This window comes from Carica papaya, chromosome 2, assembly GCF_054855325.1.
Source record: "Carica papaya isolate Zhongbai chromosome 2, ASM5485532v1, whole genome shotgun sequence".
NCBI lineage: Eukaryota > Viridiplantae > Streptophyta > Magnoliopsida > Brassicales > Caricaceae > Carica > Carica papaya.
The window spans coordinates 25,666,493-25,673,193 of NC_142310.1; the positions used below are offsets into that span (position 1 = coordinate 25,666,493).

Consider the following 6,701-nt stretch of genomic DNA (forward strand, 5'->3'; position numbering starts at 1 on the left):
CTCTAATTCTCACAATCTATAAGTTGTTTTAGATGTGTAATGTAGAGTATACTATTTTATGGTTGCTTATGTCACTTTTTATATGATGCTCTTGTTTCATACTCTAAGGTCTCATGTATTTTAGATGATGCTGGTGGTTGGTTTTTGCATATAGGCATAACTTATGGCTGGTTTTGTAAATCTGCGCATTATTGTTAAGAGCTATATTACTTCTCAAAAAAATATTAATTCTAAAAAATGAAAATAAAATTTAGGATTTAAATCTCTATAGTGACAATTCATACATTTAATTAATTAGTTAGCACGATCTCCTAAAGATAATATATGAGAATGTACAATTTGAATCCAAAATATTTTATAAAGAGAGGAAATACTATACATACTGTTAAGGAACGATTAGTGTAATTTAATTTTAAAATATAATAATTAAAGTAATATATATGATTACTTTTGTATTGACTTATGTAATAGCCGAAAACCTCGTAAAGAAATCAAAGATATATTTCCTGCCAATCCATATTTGCCTATAAGATGATTAACTTTTTTTAAAAAAAATTGAAATAAAATTTATCAATTGTAATTAACCACTATAAACAAACGAGAAGTACCGTCAACAATACATCCAACAACTGCAAGAGAGATTGAGAAAACAAGAAGAAGGCAAAGTCATGTTCAAAAAATAATTAGAAGAAAACACCCCATCATCCATTACTGATTCCAACCTTTAAGATAATTACAATATGCTATAGATTGCATGCTGGTGTGCATATAAATAACGAAAAACAGTTAAAGATTATATATCTGTGTGTATACGTATAAAGAAATACTTATTCTATTTGCTATTTAGACAAAATTGCTATTACATCACAATAATATGACATATTTAGCAAATTAAACAAGATACTGTCCAAACTGCTTAAAGGAGCTAGTTGCAAGTGAACACATATACTTCTCATCAATGCTCTGAATTGGTAGTATATATGTGACTATAATTTTTTTGTCTTTTAAAATATAGGGAACAAAGATAGATTATTCTATATATCTATAAATTATTATAACCCGAAATAAATTGAATGAAATAATTAAACAACATATTTATAATTTATCGTATTTTTCCTGATACACGCATAATATTCATATTAATAAAAATATTAATTATTTGAGATATTTCGATTATATAGAGGTTTTCTTTGAGGAAAATATTATTCCTTAATGCCATTATCCTAAATTTTAATTTAAAGATTGGAAGAGCGTATCCATTTATATATGTATTAAATTTACATATATCCATATGTCAATTTACCCTCTATATTAGCTTTAATTGTCTCCTATAAGAAAAAGTAAAAACTTGAAAAGTGTCAAATTGAGCATCATGTGTAACTTAACAGTGATTCAATACAAATAGTAGAATTAGTGTAAACTAGCATTGTATGAGTTCTAATGGTACCTATACATACACACTAAATAGCCTCATTCATTAACTAATTAGAACCAATGTTACAGCATCGTAAACCCATCCAGAGGGTTAAAGAAATAGTCAAAACTAAACAAAAATCCTCCTATTCAATTTGATACTCCTCACTCCTTAGCAACTATCATCTTCTGATTCACCACTAGGCCAAAATCCTAGGTAAAGCTATCATAAAAGCTCTATTACTCACCAAAATCACCAATACTTGTGTTCTGAAGGTCTGGATCCAATTAAGTGTGGATGCTTTCGAGATTCTTTACTTACTTAGGTTTATTAATTCACCAAGTTATTGAAGTCTCTAAGCTTGAAGTTGAGTTTAACTATAAGTGAAATCATCTTTAATAGTTTTAATGTCAAGACTATTGATATTTTTTAAATTTATTTCTTACTTAGCTTATCAATTCACCACACTGAAGAGAAAGTTGTGTAAGGAGGTCATTTAGCCCCTTCATGCCTACTATAGCTAGTTATTTCGGTTTTCTACTAGTAGCTTTAACTATAACCTCAGCTCTATTTATTGGTCTAAGCAAGATACGGCTTATTTGAAATTAAGTGAATGAATAGTTTATTAAAAAAAAAAAAACTTTTTGTGGTATTCCATATATTCGAATAGTTCCTTACTTTAACGTGGTAATTACCTTAATTACCAATTATTGGTCATTGAAATTCATGGGCAATACAGATTTCTATTTAGGGATAGATATTACCTCTCTTTTTCCTCTTTTAAAAAAATATTAGAAATGATTGAAGTTTTTCATTTTTGGAATCATCGTAGGTCTAAATCCTATTACTTTGGCTGGATTATTCGTAACTGCATATTTACAATATAGACCTGGTGATCAATTGGACCTTTGATTAATTAAAATCTCTTTTTTTTTGTTTCGACTGACCTCCCCTCCTCCTTTCTTTAATTCATGGGAGGTCAAATTCAGATTTAGATTGCTGTTCAATTATTTGAGTTCAACCTTCCTTTCGACCTAACAAATGAGAGCAGAATCATGCTCTGTCGGATTTGAACCTACGACATTGGGTTTTGGAGACCCACATTCTACCGAACTAAACTAAGAGCGCCTTCTTATCACAATAGATAAGACTATAAATATAAAGATGAGTATTCTTTTTTTTTTTAACCCCAATACATTTTGTACGCTTATATTATTATATAAGATATCATAAAATTCAAAAATAATGTATGTCCGATTTGAATTTTATTTAATCGATCTAAAATTGATCCCTCGTTACTGCTCAGAGGAGAAGTAATAGGTAGGGATGACAGGATTTGAACCTGTGACATTTTGTACCCAAAACAAACACGCTACCAAGCTGTGCTACATCCCTTTCAATTGGTCTACAGTGTCATTGTAGAGAATCCCTGTCTTGTCTTCCATATCCTTATTTTCTCTATTGATATACAAAATTTCTTTGCTCATTTCTTCTTTTTTTTTGTCTCATATTATATAACAAACATATAATAAATAATAAATGAATATTTTTCGTGGGAATTCTCTCAATTCTATTTTCAGGTGGAAAGTGGCGTATTTTTCTGTTTTAAGAAAAGGAAAATCTTATCTATCAAATCGTTGTACATTTCAATTTGAATTTTGAATTAGGGATTGGGGATTTCGCGTAAAAATACAAGTATACAAGTAGTCCTTAACTACATATACATCTGATTATATATGTATTACCATAATGTAATACAATAAAGAAGAAAGAAGGAGGATTTTAAGTGCGTGATCTAAAAACATATCTTTCCATAGCACCGGTACTAAGTACTCTATGGTTTGGTTCTTTAGTAGATTTATTGATCGAGATTAATCGTTTATTTCCAGATGCATTGACATTCCCCTTTTTTTCATTCTAGTTATTGACATGGTAAGGGGTTAAGAAATTTAGAGATACAATCAAATATCTGTAACCAATCCCCCCCCCCCCCCCCTTTTTTATTTTAGAATTAGGTAGAATAAGGAAGGGGAGGAAGAGAAAGAAAAAAAGGATTCAACCTAAGCAAAACTAGGGTTCAGGATCCAATTAAATTACTAATAGAGCTAAATTTCTAATAAAGTGAAAACAGAAATGTGGCTAGGACAACAGTAGCATATTTTACAAGATACTAAAATACTGTGCAACAATTCTAAAAATAGTTAGAAAAAATTAAAATTATTGTATTACTTATTATTACTTTATTATTTTATTATTTTTATTTAATTTCTATCTTCTATATTAATATTAATTCCAATGAAATATTTCATAATTTGATTTTGAGTTAGCAACTTCTCTTTTTTTCGTTCCTTTCTTCTTCACTTTGGATCGGAAAATAGAAGATTGGGGTGAATCAAAAATCCAAAGGAGGTTTATGGCCAAGGGTAAAGATGCCCGAGTAACGATTATTTTGGAATGTACCAGTTGTGTTCAAAACGGTGTTAATAAGGAATTAACGGGCATTTCCAGATATATTACTCAAAAAAATCGACACAATACGCCCAGTCGATTGGAATTGAGGAAATTCTATCCCTATTTTTACAAACATACAATTCATGGGGAGATAAAGAAATAGATCGAATCAAGTGCTTGTATGTCAATTTTCCAAGGAACATGAAAAAGATAACATCAGGTATATATTATTAAATATATTTAAATAGAAATAAATCAAATAAATAAATAGAAACAAACAAAATCCTTTTTATATTTATTAATTATATGATAAATTTCAAATTATATAAATTATATATATAAACTATATAATATAAATATATAAATAATTTTTTTTTTAATCCGATCGAAATCAAAATAAGATTTTCGAAATAAGGAATAAACAAATCATGGATAAATCCAAGCGACCCTTTCCTAGGTGTTTGCCCCTGATTCAATCGGGGGATTGAATTGATTATAGAAACATGAGTTTAATTAGTCGATTTATTAGTGAACAAGGAAAAATATTATCTAGTTGGGTGAATAGATTGACCTTAAAACAACAACGATTAATTACTATTGCTATAAAACAAGCTCGTATTTTATCTTCGTTACTTTTTCTTAATAATAAGATACAATTTGAAGGAAGTGAGTCGACCATTAAAACTACTGATCTTAGAACCAGAAATAAATAGTCTTATTCTTGAATTGAATCAAAATTCCAATCCGAACTCAGGGGTGGATTAATATTAATGTTTTGTTCAAAAAATTAGAGAATCAAAGTTTGATTGTCGTGTCTGTCGTAAGGAAAAAATAAAATAAAAGAATCGTCGAAGAAGAATAATTTTTTTTATTGAGCATATTTGCTCATTTTTCTTTAACGACTTTCTATTTTATCATACTAATTTCTACTCTACCTTCCCCAAGCTCATTCTCCCCGGAACTCCATTTAAAACATTCCATGGATTCCTTCCAATCTCCTTATTTTCGAATTTCATTAAAAATGGTATAAAGACAACTCCTATTTGATATAGCTATTTGTGCAAGTATTTTAGGATTAAGAAGCATCTGCTTCTTGTACAGATTGTATATGAATCTATTATAACTATAGGATACCCCACCCCCACGAATTACTGCATTTATTCGAGTGATCCACAAACGACGAAAATCTATTTTTTTCCTACCTCTATCTCGATGAGCTGAAACCAAAGTTCTTATTCTCTGTTGAGTAATAGTTCGAGTAAGTCATGAATGAGCCCCTCGAAAGCTTGATGCAAATAAACGAATTTTTGTTCTACGTCTCCGAGCTATATATTCGCGTTTAATTCTGGTCATTGAATAAATGAAACTTTGATGAATAACTAATTCTTTCTTGTAGTTATCCTTTTCCCTCTTACTAGTCTATTAATAACAAAACGGATTCTTCCAATGTATAAAATAAAAATTCCAATGGCTTTTGCTCCTCTAACCTTCCCCCCCACGATTTTATCTTCTTTTTTTTCTATTTCTAAGCATTTTTCCTTGAAATTAGAAATTATATTGATACTTGATATCATAAAAGGTCTAATAACTAAGAAAGGTAGTAAATCGAAATGATAAATAAAGGGTGGGTTCCATCATTTCTATGGTTACTTCTTAAACGGTGAGGTCCACTCTATACACCGGAGCTCTTCCTTCAATTAATCAATACTATTGGTAACTTGAACAGTTCACACTTTTTGGCTCTACCCATGAATTTTCCAGTAATAGATCTTGTCTTTCACAACGAGATCTACTTTATCTTTATACAGTAACGGTATTTAATTATGAAGATTAGCTGACCCTGTTAGTCCGTTCTTACAAGAGTAGAAGAATAATCTTTTTGTTTATTTAAAAAAAATAGGATTTCCCCCACTTAATGGATAACTGTTTGTTACCAATGGGGGATTTTTTCTCCAAAATTTAGGTGATTGGATTTGCACCAATGGAAACCATAAGTTTGATACACAATAGAAGGATATGATATATCGATCCTTTTTAGTTTTTAGATAGTGAATATAATTCCTCCATTCTATTTTATTCACTGGTACTGATCATTGATACTGACAAAAGAGTTTCCTTTCTTTTGTCTCAGCCATGATCTAACCTGAACGAGTCGCACATACACCCTAGTACACGTTCCTCGGCGCTGAGGACATCCCCCAAGAGCAGGGGATTTCGTGGCATTTCTGATTGGTTGTCATGTATTTCTAATAAGTTGTTTAATAGTTGGCATGCTGAATCATATGTATAATGGGCTGGTTTAGATTGATCCTAATCGGATGATTCTGAATTACTTCTATTAAATATTCTATTAAACGTTTAATCGAATATTTAACTAAACCCTTAAAATGTTAAAATCTTAAATTGTGGATTTACGTGAAATCAATGCTATTTTTTATTGAATTATATAAGATCAATAATTCCATAAGCTTGGGCTTCTGTTGTTAACATAAAAACATCCCTTTCCATGTCTTAAGATACAACCCATAAGGGCTTGTCCGTTCTTTGTATATAAACCCTTGTGAGGGTTTTGCAAAGTTTTAGTAGTTCTTCTACTTCTAGGATAAATTCTCCCACTTGTGCCTTATAAAAAGAACTAGTGGGTTGATGGATCATTACCTTGATGAGAGAATGGTTCTTCTATCTCACCCGATGAAGCGAGGAGGCGAGATAACAAATAATGAAAAAAAAGAGAGAGAATTGAACAACCGTACGGCATTTCTTGTGCATTGCATACGGCTCTACAATGGAATTCACGTTTTTACCTTTCATTGAAGAAAGAGAAAATATAGGGTCT

At 30.2% G+C, this 6,701-nt stretch overlaps 2 non-coding genes across 2 annotated transcripts; both read right to left on the bottom strand.

Annotated features, from left to right (window-relative positions):
* Window positions 1–2,468: 2,468 nt before the first annotated feature.
* Window positions 2,469–2,542, bottom strand: TRNAW-CCA (transfer RNA tryptophan (anticodon CCA)). Its single transcript has one exon. It is a non-coding gene; the product is annotated as a tRNA-Trp (tRNA).
* A 193-nt stretch (window positions 2,543–2,735) lies between these two features.
* On the bottom strand, window positions 2,736–2,809 carry TRNAP-UGG (transfer RNA proline (anticodon UGG)). Its single transcript has one exon. It is a non-coding gene; the product is annotated as a tRNA-Pro (tRNA).
* Window positions 2,810–6,701: the final 3,892 nt, after the last annotated feature.